The sequence below is a fragment of the Danio aesculapii genome, chromosome 4 (genome assembly GCF_903798145.1).
Source record: "Danio aesculapii chromosome 4, fDanAes4.1, whole genome shotgun sequence".
NCBI classification, from domain to species: domain Eukaryota; kingdom Metazoa; phylum Chordata; class Actinopteri; order Cypriniformes; family Danionidae; genus Danio; species Danio aesculapii.
In genome coordinates, this window is record NC_079438.1 from 28204171 (window position 1) to 28219154 (window position 14984).

At 43.3% G+C, this 14984-nt stretch overlaps 9 non-coding genes across 9 annotated transcripts; all 9 read right to left on the reverse strand.

Annotated features, from left to right (window-relative positions):
* Positions 1-657: 657 nt before the first annotated feature.
* On the reverse strand, positions 658-739 carry trnas-uga (transfer RNA serine (anticodon UGA)). The gene has a single exon. It is a non-coding gene; the product is annotated as a tRNA-Ser (tRNA).
* A 462-nt stretch (positions 740-1201) lies between these two features.
* Positions 1202-1282, reverse strand: trnas-aga (transfer RNA serine (anticodon AGA)). Its single transcript has one exon. It is a non-coding gene; the product is annotated as a tRNA-Ser (tRNA).
* A 959-nt stretch (positions 1283-2241) lies between these two features.
* On the reverse strand, positions 2242-2323 carry trnas-uga (transfer RNA serine (anticodon UGA)). Its single transcript has one exon. It is a non-coding gene; the product is annotated as a tRNA-Ser (tRNA).
* Positions 2324-2787: 464 nt separating this feature from the next.
* On the reverse strand, positions 2788-2869 carry trnas-aga (transfer RNA serine (anticodon AGA)). The gene has a single exon. It is a non-coding gene; the product is annotated as a tRNA-Ser (tRNA).
* A 282-nt stretch (positions 2870-3151) lies between these two features.
* trnak-uuu (transfer RNA lysine (anticodon UUU)) lies at positions 3152-3224 on the reverse strand. Its single transcript has one exon. It is a non-coding gene; the product is annotated as a tRNA-Lys (tRNA).
* Positions 3225-3825: 601 nt separating this feature from the next.
* Positions 3826-3906, reverse strand: trnas-uga (transfer RNA serine (anticodon UGA)). The gene has a single exon. It is a non-coding gene; the product is annotated as a tRNA-Ser (tRNA).
* A 463-nt stretch (positions 3907-4369) lies between these two features.
* On the reverse strand, positions 4370-4451 carry trnas-aga (transfer RNA serine (anticodon AGA)). The gene has a single exon. It is a non-coding gene; the product is annotated as a tRNA-Ser (tRNA).
* A 283-nt stretch (positions 4452-4734) lies between these two features.
* On the reverse strand, positions 4735-4807 carry trnak-uuu (transfer RNA lysine (anticodon UUU)). The gene has a single exon. It is a non-coding gene; the product is annotated as a tRNA-Lys (tRNA).
* A 602-nt stretch (positions 4808-5409) lies between these two features.
* On the reverse strand, positions 5410-5491 carry trnas-uga (transfer RNA serine (anticodon UGA)). The gene has a single exon. It is a non-coding gene; the product is annotated as a tRNA-Ser (tRNA).
* Between the last annotated feature and the right edge of the window lie 9493 nt (positions 5492-14984).

Below are 14984 nucleotides of genomic sequence, written 5' to 3' on the forward strand. Positions count from 1 at the left end.
CGAACAGGGACTTGAACCCTGGACCCTCAGATTAAAAGTCTGATTGCTCTGCCGACTGAGCTATCCGGCTCCTTCTGAAGCGCCTGTTTGCGGAGTTGGCCCTCTGCAAGCCCCTTGCCGGCTAAAACAACTTTCTCATCATAGCACACCTGCGTCCTCTTAAAAAAACAGATGCAGTCGTCCTCCAGGAAACGGCGTTTCAGAGCTGTGCCATGCCACTGCTGAGCTGCACCGTGAAAGACCTTGAAGTCATTAGGTGTTACCAAAGCCATGGTCCAAAAGCATGGCCAAAAGCACATTTCGCCTGGGCCTTTTGGAACTGTGCTAGCATCAGTCTTGAAAAGAGCTGTGCATAAAGCAACTCTCCAGAAGCAGATGGAGTGTGGAAAATGTGCCACAAAGGGACAGCCAAAAAGGGCACGACTTGGAAAAAAAACTATCAAATCCCAATCTTGATGAGCCGTACAAGATGTTGCTGTCGATTTATTGAACGTTTCTCTAGGCAACATCAGTGTAGGGACTACAAAAAAAAGCTAAATTGCGACTAGTCGCTGGACTTGAATTATTCAATATGGAATTAAACACAGGCCCGCAACCAAACGTCGCAAAAGCCACAGTTCCTCTCACAAAAGAAAAAGCAAAAGCAGCTGACTGTTCCGTAGTCGGCAGGGTTCGAACCTGCGCGGGGAGACCCCAATGGATTTCAAGTCCATCGCCTTAACCTCTCGGCCACGACTACGCATGGCGGCAGCCCGTTGACTTTTTCTGCTGAATGTGGGCAACATTGAACGCAGCACAGTAGGGGCATAAATGGCCTGAGGTTGTAAAAAGCGGCACAAGCATTGCTCGCAGTTAACAGGAACACGCTGTGGTGACCTGGATTCGAACCGGGGTTGCTGCGGCCACAACGCAGAGTACTGACCACTATACGATCACGGCACACCGCTCGCTCACCGATAGCTCTGCAGCTGCCTGGACACTAAGGGACACTGGTTTGTGACCGGGATTCAAACTGGGATTTCTCTGGCCACAACACAGAGTACGGATCACTGTACGGTCGCGGCAAACACTGTCGCTCACCCACAGCTGCCTGGTCACTAAGTGACAGGGGCTTGTTTGTGAGATGCAGAGGAGAATTGCAATTACGTATAGAAGGCTTGAAAGAAAAGAGAACAACAACATAAGTGGACGTGCAAAACAACGTAGTCGGCAGGATTCGAACCTGCGCGGGGAAACCCAATGGATTTCTAGTCCATCGCCTTAACCACTCGGCCACGACTACAGGCGTCTGCTTTCTCTCTCCTGCTGAGGTGGCGACCAAGCACAGGGTCAACAGTGGTAGAGGAAGGTGCACTAGCTCTTGTGCAACTTTTCCGTACAATCTCTGGGAAGCAGGGACAGCATAGCTCTCTAATCTAACACACTCAGCTAACTTCATGGGCACTCTTTCCACACAAGCTGATGATCTGAATTCAGAGCAACGTGCTCTCGCAGGCCACACCACAATGGACAGCCACCAAGTGATATGAAAAGAACAACGAGGTCTCTGACAAACAGACAGGCCTTCGCACGAACAGGGACTTGAACCCTGGACCCTCAGATTAAAAGTCTGATAGTCTACCGACTGAGCTATCCGGGCTCCTGTCTGTGGAAGCACCTGTTTGCGGAGTTGGCCCTCTGCAAGCCCCTTGCCGGCTGACAACACTTTCTCATCACAGCACAGACCTGCGTCCTCTTAAAAAAAACAGATGCAGTCGTCCTCCAGGAAACGGCGTTTCAGAGCTGTGCCATGCCACTGCTGAGCTGCACCGTGAAAGACCTTGAAGTCATTAGGTGTTACCAAAGCCATGGTCCAAAAGCATGGCCAAAAGCACATTTCGCCTGGGCCTTTTGGAACTGTGCTAGCATCAGTCTTGAAAAGAGCTGTGCATAAAGCAACTCCCCAGAAGCAGATGGAGTGGGGAAAATGTGCCACAAAGGGACAGCCAAAAAAGACTGGGCGACTTGGAAAAAAAACTATCAAATCCCAATCTTGATGAGCCGTACAAGATGTTGCTGTCGATTTATTGAACGTTTCTCTAGGCAACATCAGAGTGTAGGGACTACAAAAAAAGCTAAATTGCGACTAGTCGCTGGACTTGAATTATTCAATATGGGATTAAACACGCAGGCCCGCAACCAAACGTCGCAAAAGCCACAGTTCCTCTCACAAAGAGAAAAAGCAAAAGCAGCTGGCTGTTCCGTAGTCGGCAGGGTTCGAACCTGCGCGGGGAGAACCCAATGGATTTCAAGTCCATCGCCTTAACCTCTCGGCCACGACTACGCATAGCGACAGCCCGTTGAATTTTTCTGCTGAATGAGGGCAACATTAAACGCAGCACACTAGGGGCATAAATGGCCTGAGGTTGTAAAAAGCGGCACAAGCATTGCTCGCAGTTAACAGGAACACGCTGTGGTGACCTGGATTCGAACCGGGGTTGCTGCGGCCACAACGCAGAGTACTGACCACTATACGATCACGGCACACCGCTCGCTCACCGATAAGCTCTGCAGCTGCCTGGACACTAAGGGACACTGGTTTGTGACCGGGATTCAAACTGGGATTTCTCTGGCCACAACACAGAGTACGGATCACTGTACGGTCGCGGCAAACCACTGTCGCTCACCCACAGCTGCCTGGTCACTAAGTGACAGGGGCTTGTTTGTGAGATGCAGAGGAGAATTGCAATTACGTATAGAAGGCTTGAAAGAAAAGAGAACAACAACATAAGTGGACGTGCAAAACAACGTAGTCGGCAGGATTCGAACATGCGCGGGGAAACCCCAATGGATTTCTAGTCCATCGCCTTAACCACTCGGCCACGACTACAGGCGTCTGCTTTCTCTCTCCTGCTGAGGTGGCGACCAAGCACAGGGTCAACAGGTAGAGGAAGGTGCACTAGCTCTTGTGCAACTTTTCCGTACAATCTCTGGGAAGCAGGGACAGCATAGCTCTCTAATCTAACACACTCAGCTAACTTCATGGGCACTCTTTCCACACAAGCTGATGATCTGAATTCAGAGCAACGTGCTCTCGCAGGCCACACCACAATGGACAGCCACCAAGTGATATGAAAAGAACAACAAGGTCTCTGACAAACAGACAGGCCTTCGCACGAACAGGGACTTGAACCCTGGACCCTCAGATTAAAAGTCTGATGCTCTACCGACTGAGCTATCCGGGCTCCTGTCTGTGGAAGCACCTGTTTGCGGAGTTGGCCCTCTGCAAGCCCCTTGCCGGCTGACAACACTTTCTCATCACAGCACAGACCTGCGTCCTCTTAAAAAAAACAGATGCAGTCGTCCTCCAGGAAACGGCGTTTCAGAGCTGTGCCATGCCACTGCTGAGCTGCACCGTGAAAGACCTTGAAGTCATTAGGTGTTACCAAAGCCATGGTCCAAAAGCATGGCCAAAAGCACATTTCGCCTGGGCCTTTTGGAACTGTGCTAGCATCAGTCTTGAAAAGAGCTGTGCATAAAGCAACTCCCAGAAGCAGATGGAGTGGGGAAAATGTGCCACAAAGGGACAGCCAAAAAAGACTGGGCGACTTGGAAAAAAACTATCAAATCCCAATCTTGATGAGCCGTACAAGATGTTGCTGTCGATTTATTGAACGTTTCTCTAGGCAACATCAGAGTGTAGGGACTACAAAAAAAAGCTAAATTGCGACTAGTCGCTGGACTTGAATTATTCAATATGGGATTAAACACGCAGGCCCGCAACCAAACGTCGCAAAAGCCACAGTTCCTCTCACAAAGAGAAAAAGCAAAAGCAGCTGGCTGTTCCGTAGTCGGCAGGGTTCGAACCTGCGCGGGGAGACCCAATGGATTTCAAGTCCATCGCCTTAACCTCTCGGCCACGACTACGCATAGCGACAGCCCGTTGACTTTTTCTGCTGAATGTGGGCAACATTGAACGCAGCACAGTAGGGGCATAAATGGCCTGAGGTTGTAAAAAGCGGCACAAGCATTGCTCGCAGTTAACAGGAACACGCTGTGGTGACCTGGATTCGAACCGGGTTGCTGCGGCCACAACGCAGAGTACTGACCACTATACGATCACGGCACACCGCTCGCTCACCGATAAGCTCTGCAGCTGCCTGGACACTAAGGGACACTGGTTTGTGACCGGGATTCAAACTGGGATTTCTCTGGCCACAACACAGAGTACGGATCACTGTACGGTCGCGGCAAACCACTGTCGCTCACCCACAGCTGCCTGGTCACTAAGTGACAGGGGCTTGTTTGTGAGATGCAGAGGAGAATTGCAATTACGTATAGAAGGCTTGAAAGAAAAGAGAACAACAACATAAGTGGACGTGCAAAACAACGTAGTCGGCAGGATTCGAACCTGCGCGGGGAAACCCCAATGGATTTCTAGTCCATCGCCTTAACCACTCGGCCACGACTACAGGCGTCTGCTTTCTCTCTCTGCTGAGGTGGCGACCAAGCACAGGGTCAACAGGGGTAGAGGAAGGTGCACTAGCTCTTGTGCAACTTTTCCGTACAATCTCTGGGAAGCAGGGACAGCATAGCTCTCTAATCTAACACACTCAGCTAACTTCATGGGCACTCTTTTTACACAAGCTGATGATCTGAATTCAGAGCAACGTGCTCTCGCAGGCCACACCACAATGGACAGCCACCAAGTGATATGAAAAGAACAACAAGGTCTCTGACAAACAGACAGGCCTTCGCCCAAACAGGGACTTGAACCCTGGACCCTCAGATTAAAAGTCTGATGCTCTACCGACTGAGCTATCCGGGCTCCTGTCTGCGGAAGCACCTGTTTGCGGAGTTGGCCCTCTGCAAGCCCCTTGCCGGCTGACAACACTTTCTCATCACAGCACAGACCTGCGTCCTCTTAAAAAAAACAGATGCAGTCGTCCTCCAGGAAACGGCGTTTCAGAGCTGTGCCATGCCACTGCTGAGCTGCACCGTGAAAGACCTTGAAGTCATTAGGTGTTACCAAAGCCATGGTCCAAAAGCATGGCCAAAAGCACATTTCGCCTGGGCCTTTTGGAACTGTGCTAGCATCAGTCTTGAAAAGAGCTGTGCATAAAGCAACTCCCCAGAAGCAGATGGAGTGGGGAAAATGTGCCACAAAGGGACAGCCAAAAAAGACTGGGCGACTTGGAAAAAAAACTATCAAATCCCAATCTTGATGAGCCGTACAAGATGTTGCTGTCGATTTATTGAACGTTTCTCTAGGCAACATCAGAGTGTAGGGACTACAAAAAAAGCTAAATTGCGACTAGTCGCTGGACTTGAATTATTCAATATGGGATTAAACACGCAGGCCCGCAACCAAACGTCGCAAAAGCCACAGTTCCTCTCACAAAGAGAAAAAGCAAAAGCAGCTGGCTGTTCCGTAGTCGGCAGGGTTCGAACCTGCGCGGGGAGACCCCAATGGATTTCAAGTCCATCGCCTTAACCTCTCGGCCACGACTACGCATAGCGACAGCCCGTTGACTTTTTCTGCTGAATGTGGGCAACATTGAACGCAGCACAGTAGGGGCATAAATGGCCTGAGGTTGTAAAAGGCGGCACAAGCATTGCTCGCAGTTAACAGGAACACACTGTGGTGACCTGGATTCGAACCAGGGTTGCTGCAGCCACAACGCAGAGTACTGACCACTATACGATCACGGCACACCGCTCGCTCACCGATAAGCTCTGCAGCTGCCTGGACACTAAGGGACACTGGTTTGTGACCGGGATTCAAACTGGGATTTCTCTGGCCACAACACAGAGTATGGATCACTGTACGGTCGCGGCAAACCACTGTCGCTCACCCACAGCTGCCTGGTCACTAAGTGACAGGGGCTTGTTTGTGAGATGCAGAGGAGAATTGCAATTACGTATAGAAGGCTTGAAAGAAAAGAGAACAACAACATAAGTGGACTTGCAAAACAACGTAGTCGGCAGGATTCAAACCTGCGCAGGAAAACCCCAATGGATTTCTAGACCATCGCTTAACCACTCGGCCACGACTACAGGCGTCTGCTTTCTCTCTCCTGCTGAGGTGGCGACCAAGCACAGGGTCAACAGGGGTAGAGGAAGGTGCACTAGCTCTTGTGCAACTTTTCCGTACAATCTCTGGGAAGCAGGGACAGCATAGCTCTCTAATCTAACACACTCAGCTAACTTCATGGGCACTCTTTTCACACAAGCTGATGATCTGAATTCAGAGCAACGTGCTCTCGCAGGCCACACCACAATGGACAGCCACCAAGTGATATGAAAAGAACAACGAGGTCTCTGACAAACAGACAGGCCTTCGCCCGAACAGGGACTTGAACCCAGCAAAAGCAGCTGGCTGTTCTGTAGTCGGCAGGGTTCGAACCTGCACGGGGAGACTCCAATGGATTTCAAGCCCATCGCCTTAACCTCTCGGCCACGACTACACATAGTGGCAGCCCGTTGACTTTTTCTGCTGAATGTGGGCAACATTGAACGCTGCACAGTTGGGGCATAAATGGCCTGAGGTGGCCACGGCACAAGCATTGCTTGAAAGCATTAGTTGAAAGCCACGGGGTACTTGAAGTCAAGATCTCCATTACCAAAGCTTAGCGGAACCATTTAGGTTTGTAACGTGACAGTGAGATTCAAGCAAGATTGGATGAATCTTATTTGAAGTGTGCAGCAAGTCTGAGAATTCGAAGCTAACTATTGTCCTCAGATCATCAAGCCTAAGTTTTGAGAAGACCAGTCGGAATTGTTTCACACAACTTAAATATAAACCAACCCAGATAAGACTTCAACCCACAATCGCCAACTTCAAAGGCTGATGCCTTATCCATTAGGCCACTGGGTCAACACTAACCTTTGTCAAATCTGATGTATGGCTCAGGAAGTTGTTTATGGATCTTGAACAACCCACCAGCTTTATATGTAAGCACCATTTTTGTCTTTGTACACAGTCTCTTTCTGTAGGCACCATGCAGGATTCAAAATGGCCTTTCGCGTTAGGTACCCTTTTAGTCATAACAGGCAATATGCATGGCAATGCAGGAAGTTAATGACATGCAAACACATCTCAAGAAGGTTTTCACAGCTACCGTGTTTCATCCACCAAACATTGCTCCCAAATTGAAGTGAGACCTTCAAAGACAACCCAGATGGGACTTGAACCAACAATCCCAAGCCCCGGAGGTTGATGCCTTATCCCTTGGCCACTGGGCCATTTCGCCAATCATTTGTCATCGATTTTTTTTATGCCTTCAGCAAGATGCCAACGAAAAGGAGCCGGGTAACACTTTATTTTGATGGTCCCCCTTTAAATAGTCTGCTGACCGTAAGTTACTTTTTAAGTTCTTATCTGTTTACTTTCATCTGGATAGTATCTGTAGATTGTCTTTAAATGTTCTTAGGCAATCAATACAATGTCTACAGCATGTAAACATTTATTAAACTTTCGGTAAGATAAGTGTTACCAATTTAGGTTCTAGATGTTCAACAGTGTATCAGTAGATATGCAACAAATCTTCAACAGATGTTCAACAGTTTATTAGTACATATGCAACAAATCCTCAACATTTAGGTTCTAGATGTTCAACAGTGTATCAGTAGATATGCAACAAATCCTCAACATTTAATAAACTTGGTAAGTTACGTGTTACCAAATTAGGTTCTAGATGTTCAACAATGTATTAGTAGATATGCAACAAATCCTCAACAAGTTTTCAGAACATTGACCACCAAGATGTTTGTTGTTATTGTCTGCATGTAGTTATTATCCAGCTTATGAATAGACTTTGAGTAAACATTCAGATGCCTATAAGTAGCTACGCGAGACATGAACTTTAATCAAATATAAAATTAGGGTTAGGTACAATCTAAGAGTGTTCAATTAACTATTTGTTGCATTTAACCTAACTTTCAGTAGACAGTTATTTTACTTTAAAGGGCACATAGTTTACCTCTTTTTTTATGATTTAATAATAATAGGTTCTTCTGAGTGTGCCAGTTTAGGTTCAGTTTAAAACACAATTCAGATTTTTTTATTATAATGTGTTAAAAAGAGTCATGTTGAGGGCGTGTCCACAGTTCGCTGATTTATGGGTGTGTTGCTTCACATGTAAATTAGTTTCGGCTTCCCGCCGGCCATGAGCTCTGCGTTTGCAACAGAGTCTGACAGGCAGACAGAGAAGGAGCAGGAGTGAGAGGTTCAGCAATCAGTCGTACATGTACGACTCGGACACAGACCAAGCAGAGAGTACAAAATCATATGTGTCTTTGTACAGTTTTACAGCCAACTGTGTGCTAGTTTCAAGTGCCGAGCTTGTACACAGGAACTAATAACCACGCACACTGAATTAACTTTTACTGAGGCACTGGATGCGCGGCTCGAAGCCGTGACACGGCACACAAGACACTCTCTGTGGAGCGGCAGAAACATAAAGCGTCCCGAATCATCGCGCCACGCATTTTTTAATTCTAAACATAGGTTTCTATCAGGGTACACACAACGGCAATTCAAGTCTGCAGCGGTCCGAGGCGCCCAGCCGTTGACTTGAGTGTACCCTGATAGAAACCTATGTTTAGAAATCTAAAACGCATGCTAGTTAAGATCACAGGGAGCTTCTGGGATCGCGAGAAATGCAAACGACTGAAGTATAAGGTAGACTCAATGAGAAGTACACATGTTTGCAAACCTACCTAAAGATACAACCAATAATTCCGATTAGAGCGATAATGTGGAGAATATTGCTCTTGTGTTGAGCCCAATGAGCCTTGCATCTAAAAATAGAGCTAGCGTCTTACTTTAATTATATCGCTTAGACTCACGCTGAAAATGGCGGACGTGAATTAACAAACTGAGGATATGATGACGCCTGTCAATTAATATTGGTGGGCGGGGGGACCGCTCTCCTACGTAAAGTTGCGGTCGATTTGAAAACTGCTCCAATTGGTCCACCGTTTTATGTTGTTAAATTGAAAAAAAAAGCACTGGGTGTGTTTATATCACCCCAATATGACGGTCTACACACCATACACGCACATATGTCTGTCCAAACAGCTTGAAAAGTAGATTTTTTACCATAGGTGCCCTTAAGGTACATTTATCAGCTCATCTGTTGTCACACTGGGCCCATCAAAATGAAGTGAAAACCTAAGAAATGCTGTTGAATGACAGTAAAGAGCCAACATCACAGACAGCATGGCTACTAGTCTGTAAATGTTCAGCAGATAGTCAACAGACAGGTAGTAGTGACACTGAAGTATTTGAAGACAAAAACAACTGCTTTTAATTTATTGCTGTCAAAACAAAAATAAAATAAAAAAATTAACAGCCCAGGTAATTAAGCTGAAGAAAACATTTGGTTCAGGACAATTAGAAAGAGCTTTATTGCCAGGTATGTTCACACATACGAGGAATTTGTTTTCGTGACAGAGCTTCTACAGTGCAACAGAATTACAGAGACAGGACAAAAACAGATGATAAGTATATTTAAAAAAAAAAAAAAATAGGAAGTAGTGAGTGCAAATAACAAATTGACAAGTGTATGTACGTGTTTATTACTATATACAACATTAAGAACAATTGTTGTTACATCCACAGCGGAATGAACCGCCAACTTATCCAGCATATGTTTTTATGCAACGGATGCCCTTACAGCTGCAACCCATCACTGGGAAACATCCATAGACAATCATTCACACACATGAACCAAGGATCATTTAACCAACCCAATTCACCTCTACCACATGTTTTTGGACTTGTGGGGGGAACCAGAGCACCCAGAGGAAACCAACGCGAACACCGGGAGAACATGCAAACTCCACACAGAAACACCAACTGACCCAGCCGAGGCTCAAACCATCAACCTTCTTGCTGTGAGGCAAACGTGTTACCCACTGCGCCACCATGCAGCCGCTATATAATTTTTTTTTCTAAAATTCATAATTTTTTCAGGCTCAGTTCAGTAATTTAACTATTTTGTGGCAAAGAATTGTTTTTTTTTCATTGTCTTTAACATAGTCGGCTGAAAAATAACTAATTTTAGAAATACAATTTAGATGATGAGGTGACATGGTGGCGCAGTGGGTAACACGTTCGCCTCACAGCAAGAAGGTTGATGGTTTGAACCTCGGCTGGGTCAGGTGGCATTTCTGTGGCATACCATGTTGGTGTGGGCTTCCTTTGAGTGCTCCAGTTTCCCCCACAAGTCCAAAGACATGTGGTACAGGTGAAATGAGTAAGCTCAAATTGTCCGTAGTGAGAATGAGTGTGTATGGATGTTTCCCAGTAATGGGTTGCAGCTGAAAGGGCATCTGCTGTGTAAAACATGTGCTGAATAAGTTGGCAGTTCATTCTGCTGTGGCGACCCAGGATTAAAAAAGGGAAAGAAATTTAATGAATTTAGATTGCATTTAAAGGTTTTTGCATCTGATCTCAATATAATTTATATTTTTGGCATTATAAGCTGAGCTTATTGTGCTCTACTTTTTGCTTCTACATTTTAACAGTAAACAGAAACATTATTGAACAAAGAAACAATAAACATGGCCTTAACAATAAGCGACATAGCAAATAGTGAGGCAAAAGGCAAAAGTGAACCCTTCCTTTTCATTGATAGGACTTTTATGTGAACATCTCCAACAATGAGCTCTCTACACTTTTGAGCGAACTCTGTTCATTTTCCTGGTGTGAAGCTGATGCTGTTAAATTGCTCCCTGTTTGCAAAGTACAGCTCTGCAGCTGGAGCGAGCTGGGCCACTGCATTTCGAGAGACACCTTCTCTCTGGAATGCTCTGGTCATGGTTGCTCCACGTCTTGTCAGCTTCAAAAGCCTTTTCTAGCGCTGTATGACATCACGAACATTATTAGCTGAAAAACAATTTAAAACAATTAATACCTTCATGACCAAATAATCACAATGCACTAAAATTATAGAAAGAAGTATCATTAACACTGGCACATCTGTGTGTGTAAGAGCGTGAAAAAAGTACATTTGAGACAGAGAGATAGAATGTAGGTGTGTGTGAGAGAGCATGTACAAGAGTGAGTGTGTTAGTGAGAGTGTGTACAAGCGTGTGTGTATGCAACAAGTTTGTGTACAATATGTGTGTGAGTGAGAGTGTACAAGTGTGTGTGTGTATGCAACAAGTTTGTGTACAATATGTGTGTGAGAGAGATCACATGCTTGTGTGTGTGTGTGTGTGTGTGTGTGTGTGAGAGAGAGCATGTACGTGTGTGTCTATGAGAGAAAGAATGTCTGTGTGTATGAGAGAGCATGTACAAGAGTGAGTATGTGAGAGATTGTGTGGTCAAGTGTGTGTGTGTTTGTACAATATGTGTGTGAGAGCATGTATATGTGTGTAAGAGAGAGAGCATGTGTAAGACTGTGTGTGAGAGAGAGCATGTACAAGAGTGAGTGTGTGAGTGAGAGTGTGTACAGGTGTGTGTGTGATTGTGTATAAGACTGTGTGTGTCTGTGTGTGAGAGAGAGAGAGAGGAGAGAGAGAGAGAGAGAGAGAGAGCGCATGTACATGTGTACTTTTGTGTGTGTGAGTGTATAAGAGTGAGCTGAACTGTATGTGTGTGTGAGAGAAAGAGCATGTTTGTCTGAGAGAGAGAGAGAGAGAGAGAGAGAGAGATAACACACTTTTTCAACATCCTCAAACTTTAAACAGTATTCAAAACATTAAAAAGACAAAACCAACTCTCCATCACTCTCCACAATACACAGAAACTTTTCAACAGACCATTTATCCACAAAAGATTTTAAATTATTTGTTAATTTATAAAATGCATACTTAATTTTTAGTCGAGCTTCTAACATTCCCAAAAAAACTTTCAAAACATCTTTTGATCCATTGTTTTTGTTTTTTCTTGACAGAATATTTCAGACCAAAAATGAACAAAGGAAATGAAAAACATTCTCCCCATTTCATAACCCAAAGTTCCATAAGATCAAATAACACTTTCAATCTATTACATCCACAGAACAAATGCATCAATGTTCTGTCTGATTACAAAAAAGCATTCTATTTCTTGATTGGGATTAAAATGTGCAACATGTTTATTAGTCGCTAAGCCCCGTGAATTATTCTCCACTGAAGATCCCCCGTCCGTTTATCTATTGGCATTTTATACAAAGATCTCCATCTTCCTTTTACAGAAATTTCCTGACTAAATAGACCATACCATTTTGATTCCTTCATCCTCTTAAGATATTTACTATGAATTACTTTCACTGATATCATGTATGCTTCTTTCTTGCCCAACTCTTCAAAAGAAACAAAAGACACATCCACATGTGACAGAAAATCATTTTCTGAAAAAATCCAATCTTTCACAGTCTCCGAAATATCTAAACCGGAAAAACATATTTACATCCATCTTCCCACTGATTAATCAGATCATTATCCTTAATAAAATCCCTATTGAGTTTGGCAGGATTCATACACTTCTACAACAATTCTTTTCATTAGTCTTTCTGATCTTATTTTCACCAATTGGCTCAGAACGGTAATAGAAGACTGCATAGCTTTTAGTAAATGGCCCAACTTTGTACAGCCGGCCTCTCTCAATGCCAACGAATACTATCAGAATTTAAAGAATTTACACTCAAAAAATCATTATAAAAAGTGGCTCCTCAAAGATCCACATTCCTGAAAAAAATGTAGGATCTCTTGACACTTTTAAAACTTGCCACGCCTGCAATACTGAATCATAAAAGGATGTTAGATCTGAAATATGTACCTTTTCAGGGTTCAGCAAAAAAGTTGTTTATCATACCCCAACTTCCCTGCCTTCTGTAAAAGCAATTTCGCAGTTTCATGCCATCTCAAACTATTTCCATATAAAAATCTTTGTGCAGTTTTTAATCTAAAAGCTGCTATTCTAGAAGTTAAGTCAACAAGACCTTGACCTCCCTCACAGAGAGGAATATAGAGTACAGCAGCTCTAATCCAATGATACCCTGACCAAAAAAAATCCAAAATTTCTTTCTGCCCTTTTCAATCAAACACTTAGGTGGATTTAAAACCATAACTTTATGCCAAAGCATACAAGCAACCAAATTGTTTGCTACTAAAACCCATCCACGATATGACATCTGAGGGATCAACCATTTCCATTTGGCAAATTTCACAGATACCTTCTCCATTATCCCTCCCAATTTTTTCTTGAAATTGTTCTGTGCCCAGAAAAACACCCAAATTTTAGTTCATTTTTCCCCACTTCAACCCACTGGTAACTTTGGAATATTTCCTCTCTCCATTGACCTATTATTAAAGCTTCACTTTTATCCCAATTAACCTTTGATGAAGAGGCTTTTTCATACACATTTAAAGCTTTAACAGTTTCAAATACATCATTGTCATTTGTGATAAATATATTAATGTCATCAGCATAAGCAGAAACAACTAAAGGTGATTCATTTACAGAAGATGATAAACTAAAACCAGCCAAATGCTTTCTTAAATAACATAGAAGAGGTTCAATACATAAAGAATAAAGTGTCCAGAAATAGGACAGCCTTGTCTTATTCCCCTTCTTATCATTATAGGCCGACTAATGCCCCTCCTATCTTAACCATACAAGAAGCATTATTATAAAGAAGACTCAGCCATTTGTAAACTTCTCTCCAAAACCGAAAGCCTTAAGAACAGAAAACAAAAATTCATGATCTATTCTATCAAAGGCTTTCTCCTGATCTAATGATAAAATTCCAACCCTCTGATTATAAACTTTACATACATCCATCACATCTCTCATTAAAAACAAGTTATCTGTTATAGTCCATCCGGGATACAATAAGTTTGGTCCATGTGTACAATTAAACCTATAAAAGGTTTTAACCTATTAGACAAGACTCTTGAAAGCACTTTATAATCTGTACATAACAGAGCAACAGGTCTCCAATTCTTTATTCGGTTAAATCTCCTTTTTTAGGCAACAATGTCAAAATAGCTTTTCTGCATGAGGAAGGTAGTGCATTTTCTTCATAAGAGCTCTTTAAAACCTCATACAATTCAGGTCCGATGTATTCCCAAAATGTTTATAAAAGTCAATAGACAATCCATCTATTCCCGGGCCACATCCAGAAACCAACTGATTAACAGCAAGAGTAAGTTCTTCATAACTCAATTCTGTATCCAGTTTAACTTGTTCTGTAGTAGTAAGTTGAGGGAGATCTTCTAAAAGTTCCAGAACGCACTGCTCATTGCATTGGTCTTTTTATATAGCTTGGTATAAAAGTCTATGGCACAACTTCTCATCTTCTCACCATCTGTTGTTAAAGATCCATCTGGACATTTAAGATATGTCATATACTCGCTGACTTTTTTCCAAATTGAAGAAGAAAGTACTTGAAGCATCCATATCTTTTAGTTGCATATATCGTGACCTCACAAGCTCCTTTCACTCTTTCCTGTAACAGGGAGCTTAACTCCAGTCTTTTTGTGTGCAGCTCTTCATTATTGTGCCCAGTCTCTTCATCATTTAAAAACTTGTTTTCAGTTCTTGTTATTTCCACTTCAACCACTTCTATAGCTTGTTTTAACTAAACTGATGAAAAAGAGGTATATTGTTGGCAAAAAACTCTAATTTGAGCTTTCCCAATCTCCCACCACTGATTTAAAGATTTAAAAGCACTCTTTCTTTCTTCTTTCTTTCTTTCCATTTATCCCAAAAAATCTTAAAACTTTCACAAAAAAACTCATCTTTAAGTAACTTATTATTAAAATGCCACTGAGATCTATTAATTTCTTGCTTTAACAAAAGAGTCACAGTAATAAGATGATGATCTGTAAAGCCCACTGGTCTAATAGAGCTATCTATTAATTTATGTTTAAGCCCCTGTGACACATAAAATCTGTCAAGCCTTGCTGCACTCACCTTCCCATTTACTACATTCACCCATGTATACTGCTTGTCTTTAGGAAATTTAATTCTCCATGCATCTTCTAGATCAAACTGAAACAATAATTTT